The sequence below is a fragment of the Anastrepha ludens genome, chromosome 4 (assembly GCF_028408465.1).
Source record: "Anastrepha ludens isolate Willacy chromosome 4, idAnaLude1.1, whole genome shotgun sequence".
In the NCBI taxonomy this organism is placed as follows: Eukaryota; Metazoa; Arthropoda; class Insecta; order Diptera; family Tephritidae; genus Anastrepha; species Anastrepha ludens.
Genome location: NC_071500.1, coordinates 99,186,763 through 99,209,316, shown reverse-complemented (window position 1 = coordinate 99,209,316; position 22,554 = coordinate 99,186,763).

Here is a 22,554-nt window from a genome sequence, read left to right as displayed (position 1 = left end):
TTTGGTTCCAGAAGTTCATAATAAACAATACCGCCCATATCCAACCAAATAGACAGAAGAATCTTCTTGAAGTGAAGGCCATCTCTAGAGGTCGGTTTGCGAACAGGATTATTGTAAAGGACCCCTTTTTCATAACCAGTAACGATACGGTTCAAAAAACTTTCAATTTGAAGCCGTTGCAGCAGCTGAGAACACACATTCACTCTCTGTGGAAGGTTGGTGACGCAAATTCTATGCGGAACCCATTTTCCCAGCTTTGAAACCTTTCCTAACTGAACCAGGTGCCTGTGAACTGTTCCATGCGATGAATTTAACCTCTGAGCTATCATATCGACTGTCAAATTTGGCTCAGCTTCCACGAGTTCGAGCAAGGCGTCGGAGTTGAAGGCTTCAGGACGACCAGCGCGAGGGGCATAATCCACGTCGCAGTTATCACTTCGGAATTTTGAAAACCACTTCTGCGCAGTCCTTACACTCACGGTATCCTCCCCGTGAACAGTGTTTATTTCTGCAGCAGCAGTTGTTGCATTTTTATCACTTTTATAAAAAAAATACAAAATATGCCTCTTATACGCGTTCGAAGATTCCATTTTATTTTTTAACAACACGTGCTTCTATCCGCGATTAATATCACTTGTTGAATACACAATATATCAAAAAAAATATAAATAATTCCGTTATATTCCGCGCATAATTTTCTGTATGCAAAAATAGTACAAAAGTGAAATTATGGGTAAAATACGCACGAACTTATGGGCTGACCTGATAACTCAAATATGTTGCTCTCTGGTCAAAATAATGAGACACGTATTTTTTGTTTGCCCGAAAAAAGTATTTTTTCAAGATTTATCGGCAATTTTATTTTTCGGCTCAAAATCGATTTTTTTTAATTATATAAGACAATTTTTTTTTAAATTGCTCATAACTTAGTCAAAAATGAACCCATTTTAATGATTTTGGGTTCAAAATGATCGTCATTACTTGCACGAGCGACTTCATGTACATGTCTCGATTTTGAGCCGAAAAACAAAATTGCCGATAAATTTTGAAAAAAAATTGTTCGGGCGAACAAAAAAATACGTATCTCATTATTTTGACCAGAGAGTAATATATTTGAGTTACATCGAATCGAAGAACTTGTCCCGAAAAGCTCAGTCGAATTGAAATGGAATGGTTCTTCTAAATTTTTTTCCCCCAAAAATAATAAGAAAAAAATGTGTTTAAACTTTTAAGTATTTAAAGTTTAAATTAAAATTTTCTTTTGTCTAGGGAGATTAAAAGATGGCATGAAATAAAATCGGTCTCTTAACATTTTATATATATTTTTGGAGTCTTCAGTGACAGTCAGGATGCATTGAAGGCCCTGGAGAACGCGAAGCAAACCTCGAAGATTGTTCAAGAATGTAAGAAGAAGCTTAATTCTGTCGCAAGACAGAACAGGCTTGTACTTATATGGGTTCCGGGACACTCCGGTGTTCAAGGAAACGAAATTGCCGACGAATTGGCCAACCGTGGATCAGCGGTGCCCCCACAGTGGCCAGAGCCAATAATCGGAATCAGTCCCGCAGGAATCAAGAATTGGATCAACGATTATGTAGGCAATCTACATAAAGAGCGATGGTCCGGTCTAGAACGCTGCAGAACTGCAAAGTGTTTTGTGACAAGTCCGAACAGAAAACTGTCAAACTTTCTACTAAAACTTAGAAGGAAAGACATTCGGTTGAGGGTCGGCATCATTACAGGACACAACCCATGGGGTCAGCATATGACCACCATTGGAATCATCGAGGACCCGGTATGCCTGTCCTGCTTGGAGGAGGCGGATAGCACTGAGCACTTTCTCTGTGAGTGTCCTGCCTTTGCTAGAGCGCGACTACGGGTATTGGGTTCCGATGTCATGGGAATGAGTAATATTCGTTCTCTAAAACTGGAGGATATTTACAGATTCGCCAAAGAATCTGGAAAATTCTCACAGGACTAACTATCTCTATCTCTGTCTCTATTCTTTCCTATCTCTTTCTCTGATACTTTTCTCCCTCCCTCCTTAACTATCTACCCCCTTTCCAGAGCTTTAAATACAATGGGCTTTTTAGCCTGAGTGTTTTAGGAGCCACCAAATCTCATGGTGCTCCTTGGCTCGACCTCTTCAAATTCAATTCAAAATTCAACATTTTATATCAAATTTACGGAAAAGTGTATTTGCCCATAGGAGTTCAGTGATTAAAAAAGGTTAATATTAACACTAAAAATTAAAAATTAAAATTAAAATTTAATTAAAAATTAAAATTAAAATTAAAACTAAATTAAAATTAAAATTAATACTAAATTAAAATTAAAATTAAAATTAAATTTAAAACTAAAACTAAAACTAAAATTAAAATTAAAACTAAAATTAAAATTATAATTAAAATTAAAATTAAAAATTGTGGTTTAATTTTTTCGGGCATACAACAAATTTAGAGGTAACATCTAGAAAAACAAAATTTGTTTTTGGCTATCCTAATCTACGAGTACTGCTGGATAAAACATATCCGACAAATACTGCTAGAATGTTTTTTGTTTGTTTTTTTTTTTTTTGAACCCATTAACCTGCAAGAGCCTTTGCATGAGTCGATTTGGTCCATTTCAGTGAAAAATCGCATAAGTCAAGTGCATAATGATTTGAACTCTGCCGAAAGCCTCGATAGCCAGCGCTATATTGAACCATTCATGTAAATTTTAGTTTTGTACGCAAAACTGTCAATATTAATAAAAATAAAAATAATATAAGCTACAATACATAACTTTGTTTCGGCGCATCGTCCCCTTTCTGTGTTAACCTCGTATCTAGAAAATCATAATTTTCAGTAAATCGATAAAAATGTTTAGGGTTACTTAACTTCTATGAAAAGTTATAACTTATTTGATACGACACTTATAGTAGATACGAGGTTTTTGAATTCGAAGATGTAGGTAGATACGAGAAAAATCGAATCGCTCTGAAAAAAATTCTATAATCATTATGAACATTGTATGTTTTGTTTTACGTAACAGGAGTGCTAAGGGGTGTTTTTCACTAAAAATCTGAATTTCGAAAAAATCGAAGTTACGAGGTGAACACAGAAAGGGGAGCATACCTTTTAAAAGGTATACCGAGAATGAAGTCAAGGCTAATTTGCATATATTTTTGTATGTATTTGTATATTCACTCATATATATGTATGTATGCATTAAGTTAATTTTTTTTCACTTCAACACTTCTGTTATACATTTACTCTTTCGATCTATTTTCCTATCATTGCTTTCATCTTTCGCTCGCACGAGTATATATTTCTGCCCCTTTCGTTTTCTTGCCTTTCGCTTTGTGTCACCTAACTGCGATATTTCATTATAAATGTTGCATTTTACGTGCATAAAAATCGCTTAGCATCACATTGCTAAAGAAAAGATTTTCACAGCTATGCTTGGTTAACATTGGGGAATGCACTTAAATGGCTGCGCGTTTCTTCTGCAAGTTCTTGTTAGCCATTTAATTTGTGGCTACTGACAGTCTGAACGTACTTGGGCTCAAAGTCAATCAACAAATGTTACATTATATGTGCAATAAATATATAAATAAAACAAGGTGGCGCAAAATTAATCGTCCATTTTTTTTGTTGGTTTTGGGAATAACTTTTTTACCAAATAAATCAAATTATTTAATGATTTTAAGTGATCAAGAAGCGCCAATCTTGGTAAGGTGATTTGGTTGCCACGGTGCATTCGAGCCAAGCTTTAACATACAACATCACGACAAATACGCAAACATCTTGGAGAGCCTTTTTGTCCTTCACAATCATTCTGCATTTTGTCGGAACAACTAGTGCAGCACTCAGACACATTTAAGTCCATTGTACTGCACTCGGATTCCCTTCTAATTTTCTTTAAATCTCTTTAAAGGTCGAGTACCTCCGAAGAAATCTGAGTAAAATTTGTGGTGCCAAGAAGCGAAGGTGGTCGCTTCTTAACACATCAATGCCAAAGACCTCAAGTCTGATTCGAGCGAAGGCGGTACAGACGCACCGTAAGTGGTCCGCCGTCTCATCCTCCTCTTCACAAGCTGGGCAGAGTACACTGTTTGATATGCCTACCTTTTCCAAGTGCTGCGCCCATAGAAAGTGGCCGGTCATCAGTCCACACATCTGTCTGTAGTCCCTTCTGCTTTGTCTAATTCTGCCTTATAAAATATTATACATATGTTTTTCCAATTTTCCCCAAACTTTTTGAACATCTGAATATCTCGGCTACTAGTAATTTGCTTAATCTTGGTTTCCAAGATAGCTTTTAGGACCAACTCATAAACATGAAAAAAATAGGTCACTTTGTCTTGAAACGCACTCAGTTGTGAGAGCCGCCAGAAAGATCCTTGCAAATTTTATACGATCGCGTCGGGGTTGGTGCTACAATGAATCAGTACTGCCTTATGGATAAATGGTTCGAATGCTAATGGAAACGGTTTTCCGTACAACATTTTTGTTCCAACCATTAAGTTGAAAAATAAAAAGAAGATGCTGAACACGGGGTTAGGTTGCTTTATAAAAAGAAGAGCTCACTTGGACGTATTTTTAAATCATTTATTGAGATTGTTAAACTTTGCCTTTGCCTTGAACTGGCAAGAACGAGTTATTGATTTCTGCTAAATTTGTACATTGCAACTTGACGGTAGTAATTCCAGATATACTGAGGCATTCATTATTTTAAGTGCACTTATTATCTTCTCTGTTGAAGAAAATTGCAAAACAACCCGGCGGTCCACAACAGAATTTGTAGGCTTAAGCTGACTTTCTTTTCATCTCAGTAGTACACCAGGCATGCAATGGTATCTAAGTTATGTACAGAGGTCTACCAAATTTTGAGAAAAAAATATTCTAAAAATCAAACTATGTTTATAAAATATGAATATCATAAGCACATTAAGAATTCCAAATGTATGCGTGGATATTTAAATGATATATTTGTCCTTTTTTTGTCTTTTTTTTGTCTTTTTTTTTTGTGAATATTTACTACAAACAGGAAATGCTGCGTTTTTGTTTCCACCTTTGCCAAAACATAAAATTGATATCCAAATAAATGAAATCAAATTTATAGGCCACCGAAATTACTTAAAAATAAAAGCTGCTTCAAATTCCAAACACAAATTGATATGTTACAAAACCGCAAATTATCGCCCAAACACTTTTAACGTAAAGCCTGAAAATGAATTCAGACCGCATGCAGCAAACGCACCCACACGGCACACACATGTACTTAGGTATATGTATATATGTATGTGTAGCAAATACTTTGTATGCATGCGCAGTGCTTAATTTTTACAAAACAAAATACGCGTGAACAAAATTGGATAAATTTTTTTATGGGTAGCTAAGCTAAAAACTATTGTAAGCTTCTCAACTGGCGATTTTTGCAAATTTTCAACGGCAATTTTTAAATAAATTCTTTTTATACGTGCATCTACGCGCATTATTTTTTTTTATACACTATAAGTGAGTAAAATCGATAAGCCGATATTAGCGAACATTTTTGGGATTTTGGTCGAGGGATTTCGGGATTGATCCCGAGAGTGTATTTGTAACATCAAAAATTAGATTAAACTAAGTGGTGTGAATATCGATTCTGCAAGAGCGTTATTCATGGCAGATCCCCTTCTTGCCAGTTCATCCGCTTTTCCATTGCCTTCAATGCTCCGATGTCCCGGGATCCAGATTAAGGTAACTTTATGATTTTCACTCAAGGTGGTAAGGCTAGTCCTGCTTTGGTCCACTACTTTAGAGGTTGTTGTAGCTAAACCCAGTGCCTGGATTGCAGCTTGACTATCCGAAAGAATAGCGATATTGCCCTTAAAAGAGGGATCTGCGATTAGTAGCCTACAAGCTTCCCCAATTGCCTGTACCTCCGCCTGAAAGACACTGCAAGCATTAGGGAGACGCACAGATCTTTCAATGTTAAGTCTATGAGAATATATGCCAGCTCCAACACCACAATTCATTTACTGTCATCTGTATAGACTGTAGTGTCGAACTTGTGTAGTGAGAGTCCCTTATTCCATTCCTTCCCAGATGGTAAGAGAGTAACAAAATTTCTACTGAATGTTACCGTCAGGACGATGTAGTCGGTCCTCTTCGAGGTATAGTGGGTTTGTTGCAGTAATTTCCTTCCAGCAACCCCCTTCATTTAACCTAAATGCACTCATTGTTGCCATCTTCTTGATATGTAGATCTACCGGAATAACGTGTGTCAGAGCGTTCAGGGCCTCCCTAGGGCATGGTTTGATTGCACTGACTGTTATTGCACAGGCTGATCTTTGTATTCTGATAAGTAATTTGATGTTGTATTCTCTCTCTAGAGCTTTCCACCAAATTACCGAGCCATACATTAAAATTGGTCGCATAACCGCCTTATACAACCATCATGTATACTTGGGTTGAAGACCCCATCTTCTTCCTAGCATACGTTTACAGGCATATAAAGCGATTTCTGCTTTCTTTACCCGTTCTTCAATGTTTAATTTCCAGCTAAGTTTGGAGTCCATAATTACCCCTAAGTATTTTGCACTGGACGAAAGTGAGAGGGTTTGTCCGTTAATGTTTGGTAGAGTAAAAATTGGTACCTTATAGCTGGTTGTAAATAGCATGAGTTCTGTTTTACGCGCGTTTAAACTTAGACCACAGCATGTAGCCCAAGAGTTAAGCTCGCTTGTCGTACTTAACTAAAAATTGAACGACAACATTTTTCCATATGTTGGATATACATATGGAATACTCTTCCAAGTCTTTACTTTACTCTCTATCAAATCTAAATTTGTTTTATAAGAATACTTAAATTTAGTAAACTATTTTTCCAATGATTTATCTCAGTGTAGTGGTAGGAGTGTGTGAAAATTAGCTCAGACAGTTTTCTCTTGCGCTATAAGAGCTTCACATTTGGTTCAGCTTAGGATTGTTTAGCACTAATTTCAGCAAATAATTTGTATATTCCATGAGCGATATAATATAATAGCCAAGTATTTCTCTTACGTGAGAAAAGCTAACATTTCTAAAATAGAGATGACCCCAGAAGTAGACTTCTTTTTCTAGTTCGTTAGAAGTATTCTACAGAAATCATTGATGCGTTGGCAGAGAGGCTCCTGAGACTGCTGAGCACAAGCTGCAATTTTTGTTATTTGCTTAGCAAAGGTACCCCCATTTGAAATATAAACGCAGCGTAATTTACAAAATTTTAGGAAGATAAGTACTTCCTGGTTCATCCAACGCGATGGGGTGATTTGCAATCTGATTGCGTCAAGTAAGTTATATCTTTTCCTTATTTTGGTTACATGTAAACTGACTACGACTCCTGCATATTTCATTATTCAACCTGCGATTCAGAAACATACTAACTTCCATCCAGGAAATCTAAAATGAATTCCGAATAATTTTGACTAATCCTGCAAGCGATGGCTCAATATGCCGCATGAGTTTTACGGTGACAGAGACAGAGTGCCGCGAATAAAGATTCAGCGGCTCTACTGACTAAGTCATGTCGTCCGAATGAGTACAAATGCTCTCACTCTGAAAATATTCACTGCAGTATCAGCTGGCGGCAACAGAGTAAAGGCTTCATCTGCGTTGGAAAGATCAGGTGGAGAAGCACTTGGCTTCACTTGGTGTGTCCAACAGGTGCCGGCTAGAAAGAGAAATAAACGACTGGCGCGCTTTGTTAAACTTAAGCGATTATCGCGCCAATCCCGAACTTCTCCTCATGTATACCGCTTTTTGACGTACCTAAAATTGTCATCGCTAGTAAATATTATATAAATTCACGATTTTGTAGGCACAAACATTTTGAACGCTTTGCGGTCGCGTGCCTTGCCAAATTTAAATCAAAACAGCAGCAGTGGCGGCTTACGGGCAAATATGGTTAAATAAAAATAAAAACAAAAACATGAATGAAAAAAAAATTACAAAAATATTTTAATTTAAATTCAAAGCGACAACGAACTGTTGTGGTGACAGGCAACAGGGCAATAGTAGTAAAAAGAGGCAAAAGCAGACACAACAACAATACCAGCAGCGCATTGCCGGCAGCAACAAGTGTGAATTGCACGAATCAGCTGTGGGTAAGAAAAAATAAATAAAAATAAAAAAATTTTAAAATTATGCAGTAAATAAATGAATTGCATAAATTAAAATTTAAATCGAGAATAATCAGCTGTTATGTGTGTGGGCGCAAAAGTGGGGTAGCAAAAATAATAAAGCAACAATTAAATTAAAAGCAATACGAAAATACACAATAAAAACGAGAAATTACAAATTGAAAATAAATAAAACCAGTGAATGAAATTGAAAACAAGCAAAGCTGTATATTTGCTCGGCAACAACAACAATATGTCACAAATTACAAATAAACCGCAAAAGTCGACGTGAATTTTTTGCTTTACGTGATGCGGTGCGGACGTTTACAAATACATATTTACTGTATAATAAGTGAATAAAAATGTAATTAATTGTTGGAATACTTAAATGTTGAAACATATTTCAATATTACATTCTTTTTTTTGTGATCATTCATTTTCGGAGAAGAAAATCAAGTTAATAATTATATGTGACTTTTTATCCATATGATTGCGTGAAGTGTGTGGCCAACTCAGTGGTGTCAATATGTAATACTAGGTAACAAAAAAAAAAACAAAAACTAAAACAAAATTAAAAGAAAAACAAAACAACAAACCAAATTAAAAATAAAATCCCTCCCGAAATTCCACATTTTTTCTCTTTTTTATTTTGTTTTTCTTTTTGTGTGTGCAAATACCTTTACGTTCAATGGACGTACAAATTTTGATGGGTAACTTCCCTAAATTGTTAATTTTTTATGGTTTGGTGGAACAAAATCCAAACAAAAAACAAAAAAACATTAAAAATTAAAAAAAAAGAAAACAAACAAATTTAAAAATAAAATTCTTCACAAATTGCCAAAAATTTTGTAGTTTTTTGTTGTGCAAATAACCCTACATTCAATGGACATAAAAATTTTAATTGAATTTATCAATTTTTTCCTAACTTATTCATTTTTTATGGTTTGGTCGAACAAAATCAAAAAAAAAAAAAAGAAAAAATAATAAAAAATTTAAAAATATTAAATAAAGAAAACAAACAAAATTAAAAATGAAATCCTTCCCAAATGTCTCCCATTTTTTATTTTTTGCGCAAATAATACTACTTTCAATGGTTGTAAAAATTTTGGTGGATAAATTCCGTAAATTTTTTACTTTTTATGGTTTGGTGGAACAAAATAAAAAAAAATTTTTAAATGTAAAACAAAACCGAAAATTAAAAATGAAATCCTTTCCAAATTGCCACAATTTATTTCTTTTTAAAAATACTTTCAATGGACGTAAAAATGTTGATGGGTGAATTCCCTAAGTTGTTAACTTTTTATGGTTTAGTGGATTTGAATGAGTGAGTGTTTGAAGTCGACATAAATATTTATTTCGAAAGAGGAAGGAGAAAAATTTTCGTTTTTAATAAAAAATCGCCAAACATCTACCTAGTATACCTATTCAGGTACAATATTTCGAAGTTCTTGTATCCTATTTTTATAACTACTCTCGTTTAAAACCAAATTATTGTAAAGGATGGTTAAGTATCAAGGGCCGGTGTTGATTTTGAATAAAATAGAATTTTTTAAAGAAATTATTGTCATTTCTCTTTATTATGATAATATTGGTATGGCTCAGTTACATACGGAACAAAACATTGGCCAAATGGTCGCCGCGACCTCGGCGGTCCACCTCCGATGGTCTAAATTTTCGATGACGCTGAGGCATAATTGAGGCTCCTTGCCGTTAATATGCCGAATTATCTCATCCTTTAGATCTTGAATTGTTGCTGACTTATTGACGTACACCATTTGAGTCTTATTTTTCTTAAAATTTTGTCTCACACCATAAGTATGCTGACTCACCACACCTCTACACTATCTAACCTTTGGGTACCGAGTCACACACAGCCCTAACCCCTAGAAACCACCCCTATCATACCGCGAGCAGGCTAACCCACTTAACCGCAAGCAGGCTTACCCACAAACTCCATATATTTCAGGCCCTCAAACCCAAGAAAATTAGTAATCGACTATATCATGTCTATGTTATCTTAATCCATTTTCAGGAGTAGGAAAATTTCGAAACATGAAAATTTCAAAATGCGATATCTCTGCGAAAAAAAATGATATTTGAGCAAACAGAACGCCATTTGAAAAAAGAAGGCTTGTATTTAAAGATGTCATCCTTTAATTTTGGTGAAAGAAAACATTTGCAAGGCTACATAACCTCAAATATGGGCAAAAATGGTGTTTTTTGCACTTTTAGGTTAGGATATCTCGAAAACCAGAGCTGATAGAGCAATTCTGAGGCCAGATTTATATTCAGCGCATCATAAACCTTTGGAAATATATAGTCTGGTTTCTGGGGCCGAATGTTGGTTAAATTATGTCGGCCTGTGTAATCATGTACGCGCTTCGCTAATGTATTGGTTGCTCCGCTTAGCAGCTCAAAATCATACGACTAAATAAAGATAGCGGAAAAAACTCATAGATAAAAATGTTCACAAAAGAATGCTCTATAAAAAAGCTCTGATGTATATTTTCCATAAAATCAATAAAAAAAAAGTTATTACGCTTTAAAACCATTCATCCCTTAATTTTTCGCGTAATTTTGTTAATAACTTTTTTATTATTAATTTTACAATAAAAAGTTTTGAATGAAAGTTGTAGATAACATTATTATCTACAAAAAAGTATTTCACAAAATTTTCGTAACTTTCGAAATTCACGAGATAATCGCAAAAACCAGTTGCACCCTTATTTCCAAGATGGCGGCCGCGGGACACAACCCCCGACCCCGAAAACTCAAACTTAAGTTCACAGTGATGGGCTTTACATAATAAAACCATAAACTCGCATACTCCTAAAATTACTAAGTTAAATCTTCTTTTGACTGGACTATTTGACCAATAGTGAATGTCAGATACATGCCATGTAACTCACAAAAAACCGAAGTTATAGCAGGCAAGAAACAGTGTAAGTTCAATGGACAATATCTCACAGACATTAAATGATTTTTTACTCAAATTTACGCATGAAAATTAGAATGAGAAGATTTTTGGTTTCTGATATTCTTAGGATTGTTCGAGAAAATAGATATTACATAACCTCAAATAAGGCCAAGAATCTAATTTTTGCACTTTTAAGCTGGAATATCTCCAGTCTGGCGCGCTGGAAATATTCTGAGGTCAGCACTTTCAGAAAGTTGTAGTCTGATACTTAGTCTAGAAATCAATCAAATTGTATTCTGATGTTTGATCTAAAAATCGATCACATTTTCTTGGCTAGTATTATCAAGACTTTGTTAGGTATTGACCCTAATCATATACAAAATTAAACATTCAATTTTGTTTTTGAATAAAAAAAATAAAAAAGTATTTCGACCGATGGCCTTTATTTCGATCGCTACGCGCTCCATAACTTGACTGTTTGTATACTGCAGCTGTCTAGTCCAAGTGTCAAATATGATTGCCTTCAACGACATATGGAAAAATTAGAAATCTTTCGATATGGTGATTAATTTTGCGGCACTTTGTGCGTTAGACTTCATCCCAGCACTTTTGGTATTAAATATAGAACTTGCGCTTTGCTCAAGTGTTGACACTTAACTTCCAACTCTTACTTACTTGTACAGAGAATTACGAAAACTACGTAAAATAACTACTATTTACTAACTAGATAATAATAAATTCGTGAAGTTTTACAATTTTTCCCTATTTAATAATTGAAAAAACATGAAATTGAAAAAAATAGGCGTAAGATTTTCATTTGGTTGTTCAAAACACACTCGTGTAGCGAGTTACAATCGAATCTGAAAAAAGTTTTTGAAAATTCGACAGCTTTATTGGAGTAGATAATTTAAAATAAAAAAAACTAGGGTCTGTCAGACTCACGCACTGTAGAAGTGAAACTTCTAAGTTGGTTGTTCCATGCATGGGAGCCCCGGTTTAGATCTCTCCCCCCTCTCTCGTGTTAAATTCAGGTTTTCATATTTTTTTTTCTATATCACTCCACATAAATTTGTACTATTTATTTTTGTCCTTATTAGCTTCAAATTTGACACTTGGGTGCAGTGTTGCACTTGACGCTGACATTTCTTTGCACTTCCAATGGTATTTTTTGCCTACTTTTGGCGCGTTAATCAATTTGCTTTGATCACCGAAACGGTTGAAATGTCATTTTACAACCTTCTACTTCAACTATCGTCACTCGTTTGGCAAACGCACTCATTGTATCGCTTCGTCTCCTCCATACCTACCATCTATTTACTTCACAGCAGTTTCTTATTGCTTTCCCGCTTACACACATTCAATCGGCACTTTATCTGATACTCACACACAGCACTCATTTGCACGGGCTATGGCTATCTATAATACCCGTTGTCGGTTGTCGATTGTCGGTTGCCTGCATGTCGCCAGTCTACTTCAATGCTTATTTGTGTGCTATATACATTTCAGTTCATATTATTTCGTGTCTCGGTGGCTCCCTCACATCGTTCAGCGCTTGCGATGCGAGAGAGCGACAGAGAGAGCGAATAGGCGAAAGTGGGAAGGAGCAGCTGCTCCTTGGCCCCGCCCATTTGACGGATTTCGGTAACGCTCCGAACTTACCGTTTCACTCGCCTATTTTCAATCTGCCTTGGGGCCCCCGACGCGCCTAAAGAAGTTTCACTTCAAAAAACTGCCACAGATTCATGACGAAGGATTGCAAAGTCAACCGAGCAACAAAAAAGCACAAAAACATCGGCTTTTTTTTCAAAATTTGTTTTCTAAAAATAGGTATTCTCTGATCAAAAAATATAAAACAATAATTATTTTTAAGGTTTCCAGCTAAAATTTTTAATAATGAAAATAATTATAATAAAAATTTAAAAGTTTCAGTTATTAAGTAGGCCTGGGTGATTGTAAAAATCATTGCGGACAGCGGGAGTTCTGTATGTTTGAACGTATGCAAGTAAATATAAAAATATATGTAAATCAGAATTTAACTACTCCTCAAGGGAAGCATCACAACGTTTGCCTATGCTAAAAGGACATGAAACATTTTTATTTCTTTATGATAAAATATACTGACACTAAAATTGGTAATTTGCAATTCAAAAAATCAATTTCAACACCTTAGAACCTTAGTTCTAAGACTCTAAATTAATTTTTACTCATTTCAGTCAACTTTAGTACGAAGATACATATTTTACTACCAGCTATAAAAATTGCGCTCCTGAAATTCTAACATCACTTTATTAATCTCACATCTCCTTCTCTCTGGCTGGTCTGCGCCAACTAAGCAAAGGCAACCTTGTCGTGCGCTTACATTTCTTATTTATAACTTCCGCTTTAAATGGAAATAAATTTAATGCACAAATTATACTTGACTTATGAAATAAAAAATATATATTTATTAAATTGATGGCGCTAATGAAAAACAACGACTAGAAGATAGCGACTTCGCTTATGCACAAAGTGAATTTTAGCAGCTGCATTCCTCAAAAGTATGCATAACCTCTCGCCCACATCTAGCAACCCGCAACCCCGCAACAATGAATTCTCCATCTCTCTCTTTCTCCAAATGCAATCGCTTTCAGTCACATTTTTTCTTCCTTCTGAACAATAAAATTGCACTGATGGTGTTATAAAATGTCACATCAACGTCCGAATAACTGCTGTGCCAAGGATCATAAGGAAATGGAATTACGAATGTAAATTGTGCTTTATTGGTCGTAAAAAAGCTCAGTTGAATTATGCAAGTATGCTTTTTAATGGATGCAGCAACAGATGGCGCTTTGCTTGCATAAAATTCTTTAACCTGAAAGCGGCTTACGTCTTTAAGTCGCGGGAAGAAGGAATGGTCAAAATGGGGAAATATTTGATCGTACTCAAAACAAGGTATGGCTTTTGAAAGCTACCTAAAATTTTGCATTTTAGGCAAGTAGCCTTTGTGCTTTTTAGATTTATGTTATCTTAATGAGCAAGCAGTCTACATTTTTGGTCAATATAAAATACCTTCTACCTGCAACTAAAACTAAGGCTTTCGGATTGCAAAGCAAAATATTCAAATAATAAAAATAGTGGAAGTAATGGCGTGTTTTGTTACAAATTTCTTCAAGTGAATATCAACTTTTACTCTAATCAAAAAAAGCTATAAATTGAAGATAACAAAAAGTTTTGGAATTTGTAAAAGTTTAAATAAAAGCTTTCACAGTACTTTTGACCAAAATGAAAGCTCACTTTTGAATAAAAACTCTAATTTACATACATTCTAATAACTAGTTAGAAAATTTATTAAAATTACCTGTACACTTTATAGAGAAAAACAGCAAAATAGGCCTTCCAGACGTATTGCTGTAAGAAGTATGCGTTCAGCTTTTTGCTGCAATGGACTGCATTGCATTTCATAAAACCAAAAATGTGGAAATATCTTCCTTTTTTTTTGATTTTGGACTTCGTTGTAGTTCTTTTTTCGATTTTTCAGTATAAAAAAGCTTTCTTATAAAATCTGGAAGGTCTTTTTGAAAAAAGCTGTTAAAAGCTGATTTCTAGCAATATCTTTTTTATACTCTGGTATATATAATAATTCTTAACCATACATCTACTATATAAATGGGACTTATGTGAATAATGTAGGAATAGAAAAGCGTTTCTCAATTTTTGAAATCCAATTCAATAACATAGGAAATAGAGTCCAAGTAGAAATGCCACTTATTTCAATATATTTTATTTAAAACTAGATTTCACCATTCGTAAAAGCTCTGTTCTTACGACAGAAGCTTTTTCAAAGTACCACACGAGAAAGTGTTTCTCATCATTCCTCAGCAAAGGATTATAAACAGAAAAAAACAGTGATAATAATAGACTTTCGCTTAAAAGCTTTCCAAAGCTTTGGCAAGTTCAAAAACAAGTTTAACTTAAAATTTCAATTCAAAGTTAAAAAGTTCTGTTATAAACATTCCACTTGTGGAATAGAAAATTATACATCACCCACTCATGAAAGCTCTGTAACACATTTATACACACTTGAAGAGTATAAACGAAACTTTTTATTGCTTGTGTTTTTTTCTTTTTGTATTTTTTTTTTTTTGTTTGTAAGCCCCAAAATTTAAGTAAATTTGCAAATAATAAAAATACTTATAACTTAAAATAAATAAACAATTGCTATTAGAAAAAACATTCTCCATTATTTGATGCTCATCCGCGGAGATTCCAACCTATGCACTCACGAATGGTAGTCACGCACAAACCCATTTGACTACGACTGCATTAACTGTGTATTGCTCACTAGTCTTTATTAATCATCTGATTTTGTTTTTGAATAATTTTTTTACAAAAATGAAATGATATTTATAGATGGAAATCTTTATTTCGACCTTTACACGCTCCTTTGCTTGGCTGTGTATACCTACTACAGCTGTCTACATTCTTCAGAATCATCAAATTTGACAATTTGCACAAATTATAAATCTTCCGGTAGGGTGATTAATTTTTGCCACCTTATATATACTTTGCCTTACCAGCCGAACAGTGTGGGCCATATAGCGTTCGCTTTGTGAACCACCTAGTTTTTTGATAATGGTAACACAAATGACATGTCAAATGTGTTCATGATTTACTTAAGGGGGGAAGCTGGTCTAGAATTTTGAAAAAATCGAAAAATTTTTTTTTGTCTTAAAAGGTTCTTTAGGGTCTTAGAAATAATATACCAAATGAGGGATGCCAGCAAAAATGTCTAAATGCCCAAATTTTTCATTCGACGGCAGTGCCTCGCAGGTATGCCCCGAACGCTACTTACAACTTTAAACGCGTTTTTCTCGAAATCACTTTTTTTAAACTGGCCGAAGACATAACTCGAACAAATCTTTACCGATTCTTACGAAATTTTGACAATACATTCGAAATACCTTTCTCCGGAGACGTACGTAGGATTTTTTATTTATATTACATAGTTTTTTTTTTAATCAACAATTTTATGTCGTTCTTTATAGTGAAAATTGTAACTTTTTGTTCAAATCCTACGTACGTCTCTTTCTGTTGTTATATAGAAACTAAAAAAATTTTATTTTTTGATCCAGGACAAAAATTAAGGAGTTTACGTCTTCGGCAATGGACCCACTAGAAAAAAAGGCGCCTTAGGAGAACTGCTGGACAGCGGCCATTTTGAAATTAATTCAGACGAAAAATTTTGTATTTGTACCATGAAAGCTATATTATTAAACCTATTTCACAGATTTTCGATTGATTCCTTTGTTGAGTCAAAATAAATTCATAAAATATGCCCATTTTTTGCGCTCTAGACCAGCTTCCCCCCTTAAAGGTTTGACATTTCCGAAATGGGACGCTATACGCTTGAACAAAATTCGGAAATATTGAAAACCTATTTCCAAAGTGGTGAGTATTGTTCTTCTTCCGCGATTACAGTAAATGGCGAGCGTTACCGTGACATGCTCAACGAGATGTTTCCAAAAATTGAAGAGGATGACATGGACGACATTTGGTTCCAACAGGACGGTGCAACTTGTCACACTGCCAAAGTTACACTCGAACTTTTGGCTACCGCTTTTGAATTCCGATATCAATTGGCCGCCTCGGAGCTGTGATTTAAGCCCGTTGGACTATTTTTTGTGATGAGCCGTTAAAGACAAATGCTATGCGAACCATCCAGAGACGATTGATGCTTTAAAACACGAAATCGAAGTTGCCATTCATGAAATTGGAGCCCAAGCAATCGAAAATGTGCTTAAAAATTGGGTTGATCGAATGGCCTACTGTAAAGCCAGTCGTGGCAGTCATTTGAACGATATTATTTTTCATTCATAAATGACAATGTTCAGTCTTCAAAATAAAAAAAAAAAATTGAAAAAATATTGATTAGCTTTTTTTTTATAGCCGATTTAAAAAGAAAATTTTACATGGCCCATCCTATACATACAACTACAACAAAAAGTTAATAGATTTCAAAAACTGAGCTGGTATTGTAAACATACATTTTTCCATCAAATATTCTCAACTATTATTTATATTTTATTTCCTTTAGTTCCTATTACTCAATGTTCTTTACATTAATACCTTATAAACAAAAATATCTTGGCAGTTGCATATTTTTGCTTAAAAACCTTTTAAATAATGCAAATTTGGAAAATGAAAATAATTTTTTTAAATATTTTTAAACCAAAATAACTTGAGATTCGCTCCACCATGAACGCCGCTTTACTTGCCTTTCATAATCCACAAACGCCTGCCAAAAATTGTGTCGCAAATATCGCTTTTTGCAAGCCCGCAGGAAGTCATTATGTACCACTCACTATAACACACACACACACCACTGCCCACCTATGCTGCTGTCAGTTTTGCCTATCTACTGGTCGACAGCCTAAATTCGCCTACCGTTCGGCGTCTAACAGCAGCATGCAGGTGACAATTTTCGATTCTATGTGAAAAAAAAAAAAAATGAACACCCCACGCAATCGCTTTAATTGCAAAATATGTTTGCCTGACTGCCCACCAATGCTACTCGAGCGCTTGCTACCAACATGTCAGCCAACCATTATATTGCAATCAAATCAGCCGCCACAAATCTTCGAACACCACCGAACATAATCAAAACGAGCTGAACCAAATACGGCACGAGTGGGCCGCCCGCCAAGTAGCGAGGTGGCAAAATTGGCACCTGTGTGTTAGGCTTTATTGCTTTCGATTGTTGCTATTGTTGTTGCGGCTGTTACTATTGCCTGCACCAGTTTACTGACAGTGCCGTTGGGCATCTAACGGCATTTTAGTTTGTGGCCGATAGCGTTTGCGAGCACCAAACTCGAAGCTGCCATAGACATCAGTCATTCAACTGTTGAACCACTTTGTGGCAACGTAGGCGTCTGCTGGACAAATATTTCAAAAATCGCTTCGACACTGAAATGCTACTACACGCGGCATGCTACAGTGAGTGCGAAAATTTGTACAACTATGCGTGCGATTTGAATAAAATTTATGACTTCCTGCCGCAGGCTAACGGTTATTACTCGTATATGTAGTGGGCATTGCGTGACTGCTGCAAAAGTAACTGTTAGCTGGTAGCTGGTCACTCACAAAGTTGGCTAATTGTAATGAAATACGCAACTTGGCGTGAGCTCAACAAAAGATTGAGTGGCTCTAAAATGATAAAATTTTTTAAATTTTATTGTGCGACTGCAATAAATATTAAATGGCACCAATAAAGTATTCATAATGAGTATATCAAAACGCCTGCGTCACCATTCGCTCGTTTCCTACTCCATTGAAAATGTCTTCACCCTCCTCTTCACCCAACACTTTCGACCAAGAACTAAATGTCAATTAATTCGCTTTTTAACTAATCAAATCAAATTTACTCACAAAGCGCGCAATTTCACTCACTCTTTCTTTCCGCTTCGTTGCTGTTTATCTTATTTACGCCTTGATTATTTGGTAATTTATACTGGCAATTAATTAAATGCCTCAATGAATAAAGCATCGCTGCCACACTTGAAAAGGACATTTGCCCTATCGCCCAACAGCCATTAAGTGACAAATATGTTTGCATGATAATGTTCACACACACACACTTGTATTTGTATGAAAATATGTATGTGTTAGTATGTGTTTACAATAATCGGGCACTCTGAGGCGCGTGATTCCATAAATCATTCAATATCTCACAATTACTCAAAAACTTGTGATGCGTCAGGCAGGCGCAGTTAAAAGTGTTTGCAAGGAAGTACGGCTAATTAAATTTTAAAGGCGCCTAAGATGAATTGAAGTCACACTGGCAGTTGTCTTCGGTGGAAGTGGCAACAAAAAGATTTTAAAAGGGAGTAACTTAATAAATCGACCTACATACTTTCCCACGAACACGAAGTGAGGCGTACTAGGCGCTTCTTTCTTTGTGCACGCGCCCCACAATGCGAAAAAATTAGTATGCCTCTTTTGTAGCGTCCTCAGAGGAGCCACAAGGTAATATTCTTGGTCCAATTTTATTTATTCTGTTTATTAACGACATCCCTTTTCAAAAATTCGAATTTTCTACTTTATGCAATTGATTTGAAGTTATTTTTCGTAATACTATCATTGAGACAGATATTCATCTACTCGATCAGGACTAAAATAATCTTCCTGATTGGTGTCGCAAGAATAAATTATCGTTGCATATTATATTAATAAATGGATATTAAACAGATAGACTACAAGCTGCTAATAGAAATTATTTTGCTCACCTGATACTTCTTAAAAATACATATATTACTATCGAGCTCGTATAAGTTACAAATCTACAGAACGCTAAAAAGACCAGTAGCAACTTATGTCTGCGAAGCATGAGTACACTGACATCTAACATATAGTAAAGGACTACCTTCTCCGCTTTGAGCGTGAAATACTAAGAAGGATATTTGGACCACTAAGGGAAGCTGATGAAGTACGAAACTGGCACTGGACTGGAACCCGCAAGCAAACAGAGGTCGCGGTCGGCCAAAGATTACTTGGAGATGGAAGATGATACGCGAGCTAGCAGATACCGACATCAAATGAACATCGCAAAAATACCAACCCAGAACCGTGTGCGATGGAAGAGTCTTGTCGAGGCCCTATGCTTCCGAGCGGAGTGAAAAAAAACTGATGGGTCTTACAGAATAAAGTACAATGATGAGATCGAACAGCTAATAATAGGTCAAAACATTGTGCGTTTTGCTAAAGCTTAGCGGATGAGATGGCTTAGACACCTACTCTGGATGGACGACAACAGGATTACGAAAAAGACTATCTTATTATGGGCGATAGAAAGCGTGAGGCCGAGAAGATAAGCAGACGATGTTGATGCAGATTTATGACGCAAAATATTTCAAATATCAAAATAACATTGACATTTTGTATTCCTGTAAACGTTTGCCTGACATTTGATAACCTTGCTTTCAATAAAAAATGCATTTCCTCTTTAAATTCTGCATTCAAACGACAAATTGAAATTCTGCATTTTATGCGATATTGAAATATACCAGATTTCCCCTTCCCTCCGATACTCCCAGTACATTTATCATTTTCCGTTGAAATACCATTTTTCCGCGCATGCACAAAGCCAAAGAAAACAAATAAGTGCGCGAAATAACAATACAAAAAAAATAGGAATGCAAACCATACAGAAAGCGGGAAAAATGTATGCCTGTCGCACATGAGAAATGTCCTTTTTAATGCCATGTGACTGATGCTGACGATTTCCATTTTACATTTGCCACAACTGTCACCAGGCCACCGCATACCAGTATAAATGTACAATAGCACACCCACACACGCGCACACGTGCACAGATTCATACATTTACAATAAAATGCACGCTGGCTTACAAAAAACAAAAACTGGCTTTCCCGGCGTTGTATTGCGCGCAAAAAAGAAATGCAAAATTAATTTATGATTTTTGTGGTCATTTTGTAAGCAAAACCCCCACCGCAAACCTGTCAACCACTCGTTCACCATATGCTCGCTGAAATACGATACACAATTTTTCAACTTCTGATTTTCTCTTTTTGTGTTTTTGTTCTCCTACTTCGTTTTTTATTCTTACTTCGCTTTTTTTGCAAGAAATGTTAATGGCAATGCAAAGTTATAAACCGGAAATGTCATAATAAACAACCAAAAAATTTGTGTGACGTTTGTTGTTTTCGTTTTTTTCTTTCTTTTTGTTTTGTTTATTTCTTTGTTTATTTCTTTGTGTATTTTTTTTGTGATTTTTTTTTTTTTTGGTCTGAAGCCTGACACTTTCGGTTGGCTGCTTTTTTGCGGCTCCATTTGCCGGTTAGTGGGTTAAATTGTGTATACTCAATTTTGGTGAAAGTTTATTTGTTTTACAGGGAACAAATTGCAGGTGCCTGTCGCAAAAGTTATTTTGTTGTTGTTTTCTCTGGCTTACCGTTTTAGTGGGTTACTCGCCTGCGAAGTTTCGGGTTTATTGACTTTCACTGCCGCGTACAGCTTTTTGTGGAAAATTATTTTGTTGAAGCAATTTTCTTTTTTTCTTTTTTTTTTTTATCGAATGTTTTTCAAGCGATTTGCCAGTTTGGTGCTATCCAGAGGATATTTTTTTCTGAAATGCTGTAAAAAAATCGAAGATTGCATTTTTTTCATCTATTTATAAAACAACATGTAAATGTAGATTGACCAAAAAATGGTGTGACGCTTGTTGATTTCTTAAATTTTTTGTGGTGATGAAAATCCCTTTTCATGTTGAACGAAAAGAGCTGAAAATATTTACATATGTAAAGGGGCTGCTGGAATAGGCTGTTTCTATGCTTGTATGCTCACTTACTTCACAAAAACTGTGCACAGGGTGTTTCATATGAAAATTTTTACTATTTATTAAAATTGACTTAAAAGGCTGTTATTTTCTTGCATTCAGCGCTGGTTTGGTTATCTCATTAAGAAATTACAACCACAAAAAGACACTTCTGATTGACTAAACTTATACTATATAATCAACTTCCTCAGGCCGATTCCCTGATCTCTGCTGATCACATTCCTAAAAGTTTTGCTTACCTAAAAATCCAGTTTATATCTAAAAATACCTTGAATAATTCATATATGTGAATTAGATCAAAACATCTAAGTATTTCAGCTTTTGTGAAACTTTTAATTATGAGAGACTCCGTTTTAGACTATCTACATACATGGCAATGTGGCGCAAAATTAATCACCCTATCGGAAAATTTATAATTCTTGTAAATGGCGTCGAATGCCAATTATATTTGAGACTTGTGAACTAATATAGACAGAGACAAGAACGCGCAAAGATCAAAATAAAGATTTTCATCAGTCAACATAACTTTTTTAATAAGTCCAAAACTTATTCCAAAAGAAAATTGGATGATTAATTTTGCGCCACTAAGTACATATTTACTACAATCAACACAAATAGAGTGCACAAAGATCAAATTAAAGCTGTCAATCACTCAGCATATTTTTTTTAGATTAGTAAAAAGTTATTCTTATTGGATGATTAATTTTGTGCCACCTTGTAAAGAGTTTTTCAATTGGCGCGGGTTGATTTTGGCGCCCTGTGGCAGCCATTATGTTTTGGTGGCATCTGTCAAATCTTTTGTTTATTATTCAGTTGTTTATGCCAAATCATCATGGAAAGTTACACGATTGAATAGCAGGTTCAAATGATAAAACTTTATTATCAAAATGAGTGTTCATTAACGCAAACGTTGCGCGCATTGCGCCCATTTTTCGGTAGACGTGGTGACACTTCAAATTTCTTATGGCCCATATTGAACCATATGGACCTAGACGACATGTGGTTCCAGCAGGACGGCGCTACGTGCCACACAGCAAACGCCATTTTATTCCATTTCAACATCTACCCGCCCTTATTGAAAACCCCTTTATGTACTACAATCAACAAGCCAAAAAACGGCGTACTTTTCGCTTCAAATCGAAATGCGATCTATGCAACAGGCCCGAATATTATGTACGT